The 16,954-nt window shown below is 45.7% G+C and overlaps 1 protein-coding gene across 5 annotated transcripts in view; it reads right to left on the bottom strand.

Annotated features, from left to right (window-relative positions):
* Positions 1 to 16,954, bottom strand: part of HDAC5 (histone deacetylase 5) — a 107,108-nt gene that overhangs the window by 71,004 nt on the left and 19,150 nt on the right. For 4 of the 5 annotated variants that reach the window (XM_044295916.1, XM_044295919.1, XM_044295921.1 and 1 more), the window contains exon 1: positions 14,872 to 15,171. The exons of the other annotated variant lie outside the window; for it this stretch is intronic. The gene's annotated coding sequence lies outside the window, so the exon portion shown is untranslated. Of the gene's footprint in view, positions 1 to 14,871; positions 15,172 to 16,954 lie in introns of those variants that run through there. 5 annotated transcript variants of the gene reach the window in all.

The following is a 16,954-nucleotide window of genomic DNA, read 5'->3' as shown; positions in this document are numbered from 1 at the left end:
GGTATTTAAAAATTCTCAACAACTCTGCCTGACTTGCACAGTTTAAAGGGTGACTGTCATGTTTTCATCAAAAAATCTATTTTAGCATGTTACTACTGCAGCAGAATTATGCATAAAGCAATCTTTAGTTTCTTCACATACCACTGTTTTCCTGGAGTTTTTTTTTCTTAGTTACGGCTGTTTAAACATTTACAATATGAAGACCTTCTGAAGATGGCTCCTCTGCCAGTTCTCTGAGGCCAAAACTGCTTTCCCTCACTTCCCATACACACTTGCTGTAGCCAGCAGCTCCCTGCAAGCCTATCAGATTGGATTACTGAGAGACACGCCTCCTCACTCTGAAGCCTAATGCAGGCATGCAGTGTGGAGGACCGCCCCTCTGTCTATCTGTCTTAGCTGGAGACAGACAAGCCATAGTCTTTTAAGGGAGCAGTGGAAAGGGACAGGATATTAATGAAAGCTGTTATTATTAGATAATTACAGATCTTTTGACAATCATTGACAGACTAACTCAGGCATACACGCCTACCTCTAATAAACTAGCAAATAAAAAAAATATCCCTTTAAAGAAGTTTCCAGCTTTTTAGAAAAATTGTCTCCCAACAAATATATGGATAATAAAGCATGTCACTGCTCATCTGAATCTGCCTGAAAGTGGGGGAGAGCAGCTCTCATTCATTTTAACTGACTGAGGGCTGCCATCCCACACCACTGTCTGCCATACACTGCTGCCCCATATACTGGTCACCCCTACAATAATAACAATCAGAGCTCAACCCGACGCACCAATCACATCCAGATCCCCCCCCCCCCCCACACACACACAGTAATCACATTCATACTATCCCCACCACAATCCCCAAAGTAGTCAAAAAGTTTGTTCCCCATTCACCCAGCAATCATTTTCATGCTCACCCAATGTTGTCAGAAAGCTGGTTTCCCATCATCACCAGCCCCTAATCCCCCCAGCAATCACGTTCAGGCTCAAGATTCCCCCCCCCCCCCCCCCCCAAAAATAATTACATTCAGGCACGCTATCCCCTCCACCTTCCAAGTGGTCAGAAAGCTTGCTCCCCTTCATCCCCCAGCAATCAAATGCACTCAATATCCCCCCACACACCCTAATGTAGTCAGAAAGTTGGTTCCTTATCATCCCCCCAGCAATTACATGCAGACTCACCATTCACCCCCAAACTAGTCACAGTGCTCGTTCCCTCATTTTCCCAAGTTCACCATCCTTCCCCCCACCACCTGAAAGCCAGTCACAGTGCTCATTCCATTTCATCATCCCCCCCCCCCCCGAAACTAGTCACAGTGCTCGTTCCCCCATTTTCCCAAGTTCACCATCCTTCCCCCCACCACCTGCAAGCCAGTCACAGTGCTCGTTCCATTTCATCATCCTCCCCCCCGAAACTAGTCACAGTGCTCATTCCCCCCATTTTCCCAAGTTCACCATCCTCCCCCCTCCCCCCACCTGCAAGCCAGTCACAGTGCTCGTTCCATTTCATCATCCTCCTCCCCGAAACTAGTCACCGTGCTCGTTCCCCCATTTTCCCAAGTTCACCATCCTTCCCCCCCACCTGCAAGCCAGTCACAGTGCTCGTTCCATTTCATCCTCCTCCTCCCCGAAACTAGTCACCGTGCTCGTTCTCCCATTTTCCAAGTTCACCATCCTCTCCCACCCCTGAACTAGTCACTAGTCACCAGGGTCTGGTCAGGGGTCCAAACTAATTTTTGGATCTGTCTAGGGCGTTAATTCAATTTGGATTTGTGTCAGGGGTTATAATTTATTATGGGAACTGCTCTGGGGTTTGAACTAATTTAGGGATCCTCCCCCCGCCAAAAACTAGTCACAGTTCTCGTTCCCCATCTAACCATCCTTCCTACCCCAAAATAACCAGTACTCATTCCCTCATCTCACCATCCTCCCCCACCCCTGGCTAGTCACAGTGCTCATTCCTCCATTTCACCTTCCCCCCGACAATCTAGTCAAACAGCTTGTTTCTCTATGTCCCCAAGCTCACCATGCTCTCCCTATCCCCAGTCCATTCAGATACCTTTCTGTGGCAGTCCTGAGAAGCATCGCAGTTGGAGCATCAAGGTAGTCCGACACTCTTCTATCGTTCGTTGTGTAGGCCAGGGCAGGAAGTGTGAGGGGCAAGCCTATCAGATGCCTCGTGTGAAACGTGTCTGAAGGTTTTTTATTTTCATTTAAGATACAGCGCGGCGGCGGGGCAAGTAAGAAATGGCAACAAGACTGAAAAGTCTTGCCGTCATTTGGTGACAGCTGGTGTGCCAGCAAAATGCGGTCTCTGCTTCCTATCTCTGGCAAGCGTGCCGCAGATTGCCGACCCCAAAGCAAAATTTAAAACCATATTTGATTCTAAAAACTCAACATAGTATTTAACCACCAAATGATCCTAAAGACCCCATCCACATTTTACCCACTACAGCCAATATTTACTAAAGTGTCTGTGCCTAAAATCTGTCCAAAAACTGGCACAAATTGACACAATTCTGCAACTAGAGTTTCTACACTTTTTTCCCGACTTGCTTGAAAATGCTCCGAGGTTATCGGAAAGGGGCAGAGCTTTGTGGAAAGGAACATGGACTAAGATGTGCCATTTTGCACCATAACTGCACAACAATTTTGGTGTCAAATTCTGTCCCAAAGCGTGCAAACCAAAAACTGGTATAGAGCTAGACAAAAGTGTCTGTCCCTGAACCACATTTGTCATCCAGCCTGAGCCCCTGTGATAAATCTGGTGCAGGTCTAGACAGACGGTCTAAATTTATGTCATTTATAGGCTTAGTAAATCTAGGCCTATGAGAATGCACATTCCCAGACTGAAAAAATTCTCCTGAAGGCAATTTTACTGCTACTGTTCCACCATAATAATCCACCAATAGCATTATCTGTAGTAGTCCAAGAAGAGAGCGCCACTGCACCGAGCTCCAGATAAAGATCCAAAGTTCACTTTATTCCATAAATAGCTGATACACATATAGTATAGGTGAAACGTCACTTTCACTGTATTTGTATCTACTATATATGGAATACGGTGAACTTTGGATCTTACTGTGTAGCTTGGTGCAGTGGAGCTTTCTTCTTGGACTACTACATATGCCTGGCAATGGTGCAGCCAGGAGCTCTGCATGCACAGCCATTGTGTGATGGTGCAGAGGGAAAATGTTGGATTATTTGAAATATCATCATCTATACAGTGCAACCTTGTAGCCAGAATACCTGACAACACCATACAGCTCCAGAATACCACACAACTTCATGCATACAACCAGGGGTCGAGTCGAGGGGGAACGCGTGGGAACGGCGTTCCTGCACTTTTTTCATGGCAGGAACGCCGTTCCCTTTCATCATGGTCTGTGTGCGGCGGGGCAGGCAGGGTGTGAGCGGCGGCGGCGGGGCAGGCACTGAGATGAGCGCTTCCATTGTGAAAGCGAAGCGCTCATCTCCATGGTGATCTGTTTCTGTTTATATCGCTGTCCCAGGACAGCGATACAAACAGAAGGCTGCGGAGGAGCAGGGCAGAGAGGTGTGTCCCTTTCCTGTTCCTCTAATAGGCTGCCGGCACTACTAGGCCGGCAGCCTATCAGAGGCCGGCGTAGGCGGCGCGATGACGTAATCGCGCCGGTGGCCTGAGCCGTACAGCGCTAGAGTCAGGACACAGGCTGGAAGAGGCCTGCATCGCATCACTCCAAAGAGGTAAGTATAAGTGTTCTTTTTTTTAACTATATTATACTGGCACATGATTGGAGCATTTGGGGGGGCCCTGGTATTATACTGGGCTGGCACATGATTGGGGAATTTGGGGGGGCCCTAGAATTACTGGCACAGATCTGCCACAAGATTGGGGGGTCTGTCTGGTATTACTGGCACATGATTGGGGGGGGGGCGTCTGGCATTACTGGCACATGATTGGGGGGGTCTGGTATTACTGGCACATGATTGGGGGGCCTGGTATTACTGGCACATGATTGGGGGGCCTGGTATTACTGGCACATGATTGGGGGGCCTGGTATTACTGGCACATGATTGGGGGGCCTGGTATTACTGGCACATGATTGGGGGGGCTGTTATTACTGGCTAGTGAGAGGCACTGGGGCTCTTATCTGAGGTCTGATTGGGGCTCATTCATATTGGGGTCTGAGCTGAGGTGTGATCTGAGGTCTTATTAACATTGGGGATCTTATTGGGGCTGTTAGCTGAGGTCTGATTAACATTGGGGGTCTGATTGGTGGTCTGACCTGAGGTGTAATGAAAAATATTTGTTTCTTATTGTGCCCACTTCCAGCCCGGAGCCCAGCTGCCCAGAGCGCTGATCCGGAGCAGCTTGGAGAAAAAAGGCCTCACAGTCCCACACTCCTTCTGCCCGGCCAAGCCGGTCAGCACCCCTGAGTCTTCAGAACTGTAAGTAAATTATATATAAGGGGAGTTTTTGTTTTGTTTTGATCACAATGTGTACATTTGGCTCAGTCCGCAGCGACACAAATTACAGCATGCTAGATTTTCTGTGCTTTTTTTTTTTTCCCGCTACACGTAGCTTTCAAAAGCCCATTCACATGTATTGTATTTTAAAGGGGTTTTCGCTAGGATATGCCCCCATTGTCTGATAGATGCGGGTCCCTATATATATTTGTTTATTTCATGTTAATTTTGCAGTTGTTTGTGTAAACTGGCACTTTACAATAAATGTTGCACTGAATTTTCTGCGAAATATATATTTATTTATTTTGGGGGGGTTTGCAGTGGATCTTGGGTGAGTTCTCTTCCCACACTTTTTTTCCCAGGACTTGACCCCTGCATACAACTCCAACACACCTGACACCATTCAAACAGCTCCAGAATACCTGGAAAGAAACATGAATCTCCAGAATATCTAACACCATATACACAGCTCTGGAATACCTGCCAACACCATATAGCTTGAGAATATCTGACAACACAATACAGCTCCAGAATACCCAACAAAACAATGCAGCTCCAGAATATCAAACACCATGCATGCAGCTTCAGGATACCTGATAACACAATGCATGCAGCTCCAGAATGCTTAGTGTCATCATACATGCAGCTCCAGAATACCTGGTAACACAATGCATGCAGCTCTAGAATACCTGTCAGCACCATAAATACAGCTCTGGAATACCTTACATCATCATACAGTATGCTCCAAATTGCCTGACAACATCACTCATACATACAGGTCAAGAATAACTGACAACACCATACAGCTCCAGAATACCTCACAACACCATGCATGCTGCTCCAGAATACCTGGCAACCCCATACACTCTAGAATACATGGCAACTTAATACAGTATGCTCCAGAATACCATACATACAACTCCAGAACACCTGACAAAACAATGCAGCTCTAGAATATCTGCCAACATCATATAGCTCCATAATATCTGACACTATACAAACAGCTCGAAATATATCTGATATCATACATAAAGCTCCAGAATATCTGACAACCAAACATACATCTTCAGACCTAAATTACATCCTAAAAGGACGCTTCCGTCAAGTGTTTTTATCACATATCAGCAACTTACCATATGTGAATATTCTTTATACATATTTTTTGCCATAAAAAATCAGTTGGATGATTTTCTCAATATATACTACCCGGAAATCTAAAAGGAACACCAGAAAAACTTGATGTGACTGAGCGGAGAAAACTGCTAGTGGTGCTTGGTCAATGATCTCACAACCAAGATGGTGCATCCATTATTTTGGGTTCTGCAGCTTTATATATGTATAGGCCTGGTCACATTAATACTGGGTGGCATCTGCCCTTGCTGCGATACAGGCTGCCACTCTGGCATGGTAACTTTCACTTTGGACCCATAGTTCAGCCAAGGTGGTTGTTGGCTGCTTTGCATGTGAGATCCCTCGCTCCATCCAGTCCCAGACATTCTTGATGGTGGAAAGAGGAGGGGGGAGCTGCTGGATACCTTGTAGAGCATATTGTGTAACGCGGGCAGTGTGTGGGGAGGCAACTGCCCATTGACTATATACAGCAAATATCTCTGCACTGATGTTTTTAAACCACAGCTGCTGGAACGGTGCCCCCCATAAACAAGGAAGGGACGGTTTTCACTCTCCATGCCTTCCCTACTGCTGAACAAATACGTATAGAGATCAGGAAGCAGCAATGCCACTTGCTGCTCTGATCCCAGTAGTTATGTGACCACTAGGGTTGGGAGCCTGCACAAGCTTCTGGGTTTCAGCAGTCCCAGATCAGCTCTGCAGTTAGGGCTCATGCACTTGATTGTGTGCGCCCCGTGCTGCAGACCGCAAATAGTGATCTGCAATGCACGGGCAGTGGGCGTGTGCCCGCCGTTTGCAGATGCAGACGCATTCACTTGAAGATACAATCCGCACTGCAAAAAAATAGAACATGTTCTATTTTTTTGTGGTGCAGAAGCACAGAACGATATCCCACAGAAGCGCTCCGTAGGGCTTCCGCTTCGTGCCTCCGCTCTGCATCTTGTAAATTGTGGACCCATTCAAGTGAATGGGTCCGCATGTGTGATACGGAGCGCACGCGACCAGTGCCCATATATTGCAGACCCACTGTTTACAGGCCGAAATACGGGCCTCACACGTTCATGTACATGAACCCTTAGGTTGTACAGCCCTGTGCAACCTCTCTGGAAGCTGTATTCCCCCTGTAAGTGTGGCTACTATAAATACATATTTAAAAACTGTAATGCTAAATGTCCGCTAAAGGTCTTGTATGACCTCACAGGGGCACAAAGTGTAGAATACCAAATTAAAAAAATAAAGACAACATAAAAAAAATACCACCACATGCGGCTCTGCAGCTTCTAGCCCCAACCCAGCCACCATAACCCATATCTTAAAACAACTGTTAAGGGACATAACAGAAAACAGAAAAATTTAAAATGTAAAACAGAAAAATTTAAAATGTGAAAAAGACAATTTTTCCCCTATTTTTTTATTAAAAAATTTTCAACAAAATACTAAAATCAAAAATGATGTAAAAATAAAGTCTCATGTATCACAAAAAAATGGTGCATAAATTATCTACATAAACAAACAAAAAAAAAGTTCTGGCTTTCAAAGACGCATGTAGTAAAATAAAGGAAAATGTAGCTGGTCAGGAGGTGGGGTAAGTGGCCTGGTCATGAATTGGTTTGGGGTAGATTTATCAAAACTGGTGTGAAGGAAAACTGGTCAGATCAGATTCCACCTTTCATTGTTCAGAGCTCCTTTGGAAAATGAAAGGATCACTCTAATTGGTTGCTAGGGACAACTAAGTCCGTTTTTGTTTGCGCATGTTCTGATAAATCTCCCCCTATGCCCCCCTGGAATATTTATTTTAATTTATTACACTAACTTTCTTAAAGAGGCAGTCTCACTTCAGCAAATAGAATTTATCATGTAGAGAAAGTTAATACTAATGTGTTGCAATTGTCCATATTGCCTCCTTTGCTGGCTGAATTCATTTTCCATCACATTATACACTGCTCGTTTCCATGGTTACGACCACCCTGCAAACCAGCAGCGGTGGCAGAAACGAGCAGTGTATGATTTGATGCAAAAATTAATCCAGCCAGCAAAGGAAGCAACCCCTTTAATTAAATATATTAAAAGCAATAAACTATCTTCGTCAATCAATAATTAATTGTTATTAATAAAAAATATTCGCAGAAAGTTTGCGAAATAAGATTGAATAAATAATAATCCAAGGAACTATGATCTTCACTTGATTAAAAAAAAAAGAAAACATTTAGGCCCCTTTCACACGGGCGAGTATTCCGCGCGGATGCGATGCGTGAGGTGAACGCATTGCACCCGCACTGAATCCCGACCCATTCATTTCTATGGGGCTGTGCACACGACCTGTGATTTTCACGCATCACTTATGCGTTGCGTGAAAATCGCAGCATGCTCTATTTTGTGCGTTTTTCACGCAACGCAGGCCCCATAGAAATGAATGAGGTTGCGTGAAAATCGCAAGCATCCGCAAGAAAGTGCACGGTTGCTAGGAGACAATCGAGATGGGGACCCGATCATTATTATTTTCCCTTATAACATGGTTATAAGAGAAAATAATAGCATTCTGAATACAGAATGCATAGTAAAATAGTGCTGGAGGGGTTAAAAAACAGTAAAAAATAATTTAACTCACCTTAATCCACTTGCTCAAGCAGCCCGACATCTCTTCTGTCTTCTTCTTTGCTGTGTGCAGGAACAGGACCTGTGGAGACGTCACTCCGGTCATCACCTGATCCATCACCATGGTAAAAGATCATGTGATGACCGGAGTGATGTAACCACAGGTCCTTTTCCTGTACACAGCACAGAAGAGAAGTCGGGCTGCGCGAGCAAGTGGATTAAGGTGAGTTAAATTATTTTTTCTTGTTTTTTTAACCCCTCCAGCGCTATTTTACTATGCATTATGTATTCAGAATGCTATTATTTTCCCTTATAACCATGTTATAAGGGAAAATAATACAATCTACAGGACACCGATACCAAGCCCGAACTTCTGTGAAGAAGTTCAGGTTTGGGTACCAAACATGACGATTTTTCTCACGCGAGTGCAAAACGCATTACAATGTTTTGCACTCGCGCGGAAAAATCACGCATGTTCCCGCAACGCACCCGCACCTTTTCCCGCAACGCCCGTCTGAAAGAGGCCTTAATGTTTGCACATTTTCTGCGACCACAACGCACGGATTACTGAAAATCCATTGAAATTAATGGGTCTGCATCCGATCAGAAAAAAAAGTGGATCGGATGCGGACCCATTCATTTCAATGTATTTTCGGTGATCTTGAGGACAGGTCATCAATAGTGCAGGAGTGGAAAACCCCTTTCAAGGGGTACTCCAGCTTTGGCAGCCTTTCTGGCTGCCCTCCCCCACCTCGCCAGGCCTGTGTAGGGAAGCATACTTATCTACTCCCTGCCACTCTGGTCTCCACTTGTCAACCACTTGAAGTGGATGGGAGTTAAGTGTGACGCTGCAGCCAATCACTGGCCGCTGAAGTGACATGTCGCACAAGCAGCACTTGACCCACTGCTGAAACCATGGGTGGACTGGGAACTTAAAGTGGCCCTGAAAAAAAAGAAAAAAAGTGGCCCCATGTTGTAGGTGGGTCGAAATTGACAGAAGGTGGGACAACACAAGTAGGCAGAGACAACAGAAGTAAGCAGGGCCACCCCAGGAGAACCCAATACCACAGCACAATATATTGCCTCAACAGAACCAAATACCACAGTGCTGTATAAAATACAGCTGCCCTCACCACAGTATTCAACTGTATCGTCGGCCTGAGGATGGTAATACAGTTGAGTTCAGGTGGGCACTTGCGGCTCTTGTCAAGGTGCATAAGTACCTGATGATTCTAGCATCAGATAACTATGTACCCAACTTGAAGCCGTGAGGAGGCCTTGGGCGGCCCCCGGGCCATCGGCACACTGGGAAATATCCCTGTAGGGTCTATGACCAATCCGCCCCTGGCTGAAGCCAGTCACTAGCTGCAGAGGCATACATGATCCCACAACCACTCTGGACGTTGACAAGCAGGGACCGGAGCATCGAGACCGCGATCAGGGGTGGACTGGTCATATACCCTACAGGGAAATTTCCTGGCGGGCAGATACCCATGGGGCACGCCCAAGCCCTCCTCACAGGTACATTTAATGCTACGAGCATCAGGTACTTATGAATTCAACTGTATCACTGTCCTCAGTATGGTGATAGGGCAGTATTTTATGCTGCACAGTGGTATTTGGATTTGCTGGGGTGGCATTTTGTGCTGCACTATGTACTGTACTTCTGTTGTTCCTGTCTACTTGTGGCCTGTGTTGGCCCTGCGGATCCGTGAATCCGCAAAACACACACGGATGTGTGAATGGATACTTAGGGTGAACGGAACTGATTTTCGGTCGTGGAAATTTGTGCAGAGTGTTAAGGCTGTGTTCACTCTGGAGGTTTTTTTTTTTCCTTGTTTTATGACTTTTTTCACAGATAGTTTCCCTTCCATCAGGTTTGCATTGGTTTTAAATAGTCCGAGTCTTAGGCCAGTTTCAGATGAGGGTGTTTACTGTGTGAAACATGGGAGTGTGATTTCCCGTAGTGGACTCTGGCCTTTGACTGGACCGCAGGGCATTATAATGATTTATAATGCTGTGTGTCTCTACCCAACATCATTTGTAAAGGTTTGTACTGACGGCATTATGTGAGTAGAAACCATTGGAGTTGATGTCAAGTAGAGACACACAGCATTATAAATCATTATAATGCCCTGTGGTCCAGTCATGGGATCAGAGTTCTCTATGGGAATTCACGCTCGGCCTTACAGTTGGACCTGTTTAGATTTACGCTACTGCACACTAAAAGGGGTTGTCTCACTTCAGCAAATAGCATTTATTATATAGAAGTTAATACAAGGTACTTACTAATGTATTGTTACGATCTATATTGCTTCTTTTGCTGGCTGGATTCATTATTCCATCACATTATGCACTGATTGTTGCAGCTTCCTTTATGCCTCCGCTCAGGACATCTGCAGGCCTGCTCACCGCCACAGCCCGGACTTCATGTAATGGTGTATGCCTGTTCTATACTCTGCGGAAGCCCAAACTGGCAATGCACACAATTTTTACTTTGTTCATTGCTGTAGTGGGTGGCCCTAGAACTCGGAACAGGCACCAACCATACTGCCCACAGTTCCCTTAACGTCCTGACGTTATCCAGTGTCAGGAAGTTCCTGTGCGGTGCTCCAAACTGGCCCCGCCTCCTTCCTCATGCGCTGCTGCTACTGGAAGAGGAGAACGTGTGCAGCGCGGCAAAAGAGGGGAAAAGAGGAGGGGACAGCATCTTCTTAGACCTAGCACCCCCCAGCCAAAGTGTTGAAGTGGCGTCCGAGAACCCCAAGGGCCAAGCCAAGTAATTGTAAGTTTTCATGTGGACTATGTTTATGTTATACACATATAGCCTACACTGTGCCACACAATATACAGTATACCGCTACACTGTGCCACACAATATACAGTATACCTCTACACTGTGCCCCACAATGTACAGTACACCGCTACACTGTGCCACACAATATACAGTATACCGCTACACTGTGCCACACAATATACAGTATACCGCTACACTGTGCCACACAATATACAGTATACCTCTACACTGTGCCCCACAATATACAGTATACCTCTACACTGTGCCCCACAATATACAGTACACCGCTACACTGTGCCACATAATATACAGTATACCTCTACACTGTGCCACATAATGTACAGTATACCTCTACACTGTGCCACACAATATACAGTATACCGCTACACTGTGCCACACAATATACCGCTACACTGTGCCACACAATGTACAGTATACCGCTACACTGTGCCACACAATATACAGTATACCGCTACACTGTGCCACACAATATACAGTATACCTCTACACTGTGCCCCACAATGTACAGTATACCTCTACACTGTGCCCCACAATGTACAGTACACCGCTACACTGTGCCCCACAATATACAGTATACCACTACACTGTGCCACACAATATACAGTATACCTCTACACTGTGCCGCACAATATACAGCATACCTCTACACTGTGCCACACAATATACAGTATACCTCTACACTGTGCCCCACAATATACAGTACACCGCTACACTGTGCCACACAATATACAGTATACCTCTACACTGTGCCACACAATATACAGTATACCTCTACACTGTGCCACACAATATACAGTATACCTCTACACTGTGCCACACAATATAAAGTATGCCGCTACACTGTGCCCCACAATATACAGTATACCTCTACACTGTGCCCCACAATATAAAGTATACCTCTACACTGTGTAGGGGTTATACTGTTTATTGTACAGCATGGCACAGGGGTTATATTGCCTGGCATGGTGTAACCTCCATACACCATGCTGTACAGTATACATTATAATCCTTGCACCATGCTGTACAGTATACAGTATAATCCCTCCACCATGCCGTACAATATACAGTATAGTTCATACACCATGCCGTTCGATATACAGTATAACACCTACACTGTGGGGTTATTGTGTATATTGTTCAGCATGGTGTATGAACTATACTGTATATTGTACGGCATGGTGGAGGGATTATACTGTATATTACACAGCATGGTGCAGGGATTATACTGTATATTACACAGCATGGTGCAGGGATTATACTGTATATTACACAGCATGGTGCAGGGATTATACTGTATATATCACACAGCATGGTGCAGGGATTATACTGTATATTACACAGCATGGTGCAGGGATTATACTGTATATATCACACAGCATGGTGCAGGGATTATACTGTATGCTTAGATTGTGAGCCCTATTGGGGACAGTTGGATGCTAATGTCTGTAAAGCGCTGCGGAATATAGTAGCGCTATACAAGTGCATAAAATATATATATCACACAGCATGGTGCAGGGATTATACTGTATATTACACAGCATGGTGCAGGGATTATACTGTATATTACACAGCACGGTGCAGGGATTATACTGTATATTACACAGCACGGTGCAGGGATTATACTGTATATTACACAGCACGGTGCAGGGATTATACTGTATATTACACAGCACGGTGCAGGGATTATACTGTATATTACACAGCACGGTGCAGGGATTATACTGTATATTACACAGCACGGTGCAGGGATTATACTGTATATTACACAGCACGGTGCAGGGATTATACTGTATATTACACAGCACGGTGCAGGGATTATACTGTATATTACACAGCACGGTGCAGGGATTATACTGTATATTACACAGCACGGTGCAGAGATTATACTGTATATTACACAGCACGGTGCAGGGATTATACTGTATATTACACAGCACGGTGCAGGGATTATACTGTATATTACACAGCACGGTGCAGAGATTATACTGCATTGTACAGGATGGTGCATGGGTTACACTGTATGCTCTTTGATGTGACAATTATCTTAGGTTTTCCTATCTCCCACCTTTGATGGTACTGTGCCTAGCTCTGAGCCGACCCCGCTCAGCAGCTGCCAAGGCTCAGAGGGAACACTGGTTACGACCACCCTGCAATCCATCAGCGGTGGTTGTGCTTGCTTACTATAGGAAAAAACACTAGTCTATGTGCAGTCCCACAGTCCTGACCACCAGAGAGACTGACGCTTTTTCCTATAGTGTGTAAGCACGACCACCACTGCTGCATTGCCATGTGGTTGTAACCATGGAAACGAGCAGTGTATAATGTGATGGAAAAGTGAATCCAGCCTGCAAAGGAGGCAATATGGACAATCACAATACATTAGTAAGTGCCTTGTATTAAAGGGGTTATCCCATCTTAGACAATGGGGGCATATCGCAAGGATATGCCCCCATTGTCTGATAGGTGCGGGTCCCACCGCTGGGACCCGCACCTATAAGGAGAATGGAGCAGAGAAAGTGGAGGAGGGCGCACTGCGCATGCGCAGCCGCCCTCCGTTCATTTCTATGGAGCCGCCGAAAATAGCCGAGCGCTGGCTCGGCTATTTCCGTCGGCCCCATAGAAATGAATGGGAGCATTGGCCGCGCATGTGCAGTGCGCTCCCATTCACTTCAATGGGAGAGGCGGGGAGCTGCGCCTGGTGGTGGTCGGACCCTGGGAAACCCGGGGTCCTCCAGCCACAACTCTCCCCGTCTCCGTTCTCGTTGTAGGTGCAGGTCCCAGAGGTGGGACCCGCACCTATCAGACAATGGGGGCATATCCTAGCGATATGCCCCCATTGTCTAAGATGGGATAACCCCTTTAACTGTGTCTCTACATAATAAACGTTACTTGCTGAAGTGAGACAACTGCTTTAAGAGAAAAACAGACAGATAAGAATAGACGCATCAACAGTAGCCTGCTGTTTCCATCTACCAACAGCATCAAAGGTGATGAAAACCATCTGCATTAACACAAACAAAACTATCAAAGCTTACAATCTATAAGCATAATCCCCATCATCCCTTCTCTCCTAAATAGCCTGCGAGCTGCTGGACCCTATAAAGTCCCTTTTATATTAGGATTAGTGAAAGAACAGAGCACTGATCGGCACTGCCCACAGTACCCCATGCCTAACCTCTTTACTTAACCCTGTCCTTCCCAGTTCTGCGCCACATCTCATCCTCTGCAATCACCCATCTAGCCATCCACTGATTAGCCGTGAATGAATCGATTCCACCATAAATCCCCAAAAATGTAGGTTTACCATTAGTTACCATTTGTGGCGGAGTTATGCTAATGGGACTATGAATCCAGCAGTGCTGGTGTACAGCCCTTGTCAGTGCAGCCATATAGCCAGCATGGTAATGGGGTGCTGCCTCCCCCCAGCACTGGTAGATACAACACTCCTATGGCAAGGCAGCCTGGCATCAATACGTGCAAAATTCCCCAGGGGTAATCTGCTCATCACCTGTAAAAGTGCCCATGATGTCGAGGCAATGCCTAGTCCCTGATCAGGACTACCCTCTGATAGCCAGAGATGAAAGCGGTCTCATTAGTAGCTCTCTCCTCTGTAAGGACCACAGGCGTCCATTGATATGAATTGGTAATGCCTACTTTTACTGGCACTTACAGGGAACCAGAGCACTTACATACCCCCCGATAACAGGGTCAAAGAAATAGGACCCCAAAATCAGCTTTAAAGCAGGTACTGAGGCCGGAGCTGCCCCTAAACCAGTAGTACACATCTGGTCCTGACCATTTCCCGGATACAAGTTATGGCTCATCACAGCAGCAGCTCCTGATGATGGGAATGCGTCCTCTCCTAACAGGTGTCACTCACCGAGGTGATGGGATGTCTGGGGCTCGGTGTAGCTCTCATTCACTATGTTCTATGAATGGGGTGTCTCTAGGCTGGATGGCTGCTCTTGCTGTCTCCTCAGTCACTCTGTCTCTCCCGTCTCCTCTGCTGTCTTCTTAGAGGGAGTGTCCATAGTCACCTACATCAGGCTCTCACGTAGCTCGGCATCAGCCCGTCACTCTCAGGCTGCCTCTCTGTCCGTCCTCATCCTCATTGCCCCTCACTCACTTGCCGTCTCTCTCCGGCTGTCTCTCCCTTCCCTTCTTTGCAGTCTCTCTACCAACAACAACATTCAGTGACGTCACCGGAGTCACGTGACTCGACGGGCCTAAAAATAGAATCTGTCAGGGAACGGGCGTGACTTGCAAATGAAGGGGCGTGGTCAGACGAATAAAGAGCCTGCATCCCTTTAAAGGGGCCGCTACCTAAAAAAAAAACTTGCTACCCGCGTCGTAATCCTGGCCTCAGTTGTGTCTTCTCTGTCCTTTCTGTACGATTCAGTGATTAATATTATTGCAGTAGGAGAGGTATTAGGTGTTTTTATTGTGCTTGCTGCCTTTATTAGGACACTGAGGAAATTGCATAAATGTCAACTCCCTAACCATTAATAGTATGGCAGTCCCTCGCGGATATTAATCAGCAGAGCTATGGGAATTGTTTTACACAGCTCTCAGCTCAGCAGACTGGACTAACCGCAGCATAGGTTAAAGGGGTACTCACAAACTGTCCACTATCCATAGGATAGATAGAGGATAACTATTACATGAGTGGGACCCCCACCGATCTAATCGCTTTCTCCTATCCTATAACGTCACAACCAGAATACCCCTTTAATGTTACATAGCGGCTTTGGCCGCATCCAAGGGGCGGATAGAATAGGGGATAACTATCAAATCGGTGGGGGTCCTATCGCTGGGACCCCCACCAATCACAAGAATGGGAACCTCATACCCCCTGCAGGCCCCTTGCTGCTCCCCTGAAATGACCAGAGGTGCTGGTCGCACATGTTCCATTCATTTCTATGGGAGTTCCGAACATAGTGCTGTTACTCCGCTATCTCTGTAATTGCAGAAATTGGTGGCCCAGTCCCTGTTCCACTCATGAATAGGTGCACTGCCCCACAGCACTCCCTGTTGCTGATAGAGTGAAAGAAAAAGTTAGATTGAATTGGGATTCACTCAATATCAACCAACCATAGACTAGTTGGATTGTATCAGATAAATTTATATATCACTCTTGAATCATTTTACATGTTGCATAAAATATATACATTAAAAACAATTATAATAAAAGCACAATAATAAAACCTAGACTAAAGCTCTGTGGCACTGGGATTCCTTGAAAGTCCCAGAGCACTGCACTTGATATCTGGTGTACAAGCGGACCGAATATAGGAGCGGTAAAGGACCTTGTACAAAGTACAGTATTTGTGGATGTAAATGACTTTCTTATGAGCGGTGTAATTTATAAATTTACAAGTTCAAGTGTCTCTGGACTGCAGTGTTTTTGGGGCCACCTACTGATAAATTTGGCTAAAGAGCCCCTTTCAAGGAATCCCAGTGCCACAGAGCTTTAGTCTAGGTTTTATTATTGTGCTTTTATTATAATTGTTTTTAATGTATATATTTTATGCAACATGTTGTAAAATAATTCAAGAGTGATATATAAATTTATCTGATACAATCCAACTAGTCTATGGTTGCTTGATATTGAGTGACGCCCAATTCAATCTATCTCCGGAACAACCATAGAAATAAATGAAGACGGGGACGAGCCTTCCTAGAGTCGCGGGAGATGCAGCGGCGGCCTTGCGGGCATCAAGAGCGACGCGGGTGCCGGGGAGTGGGGTAAGTACAACCGGTATGAGGGGCATTAGAGGGGGCATAAAAGTTGGATAACCCATTTAATTTTGGCAGTATTATGTTCTGCACTGTGGTATCTGGTTCTGCTGGGGCAGTATTTTGTGCTGCACTGTAATACTTGGTTCTGCCGGGGCAGTATATTGTGCTGCACTGTGGTATCTGGTTCTGCTGGGGCAGTATTATGTTCTGCACTGTGGTATCTG

The sequence above is a fragment of the Bufo gargarizans genome, chromosome 6 (genome assembly GCF_014858855.1).
Source record: "Bufo gargarizans isolate SCDJY-AF-19 chromosome 6, ASM1485885v1, whole genome shotgun sequence".
Taxonomy (NCBI): domain Eukaryota; kingdom Metazoa; phylum Chordata; class Amphibia; order Anura; family Bufonidae; genus Bufo; species Bufo gargarizans.
Note: the sequence above shows the minus strand (reverse complement) of the source record. Positions and strands in the feature narration are given on the sequence as shown.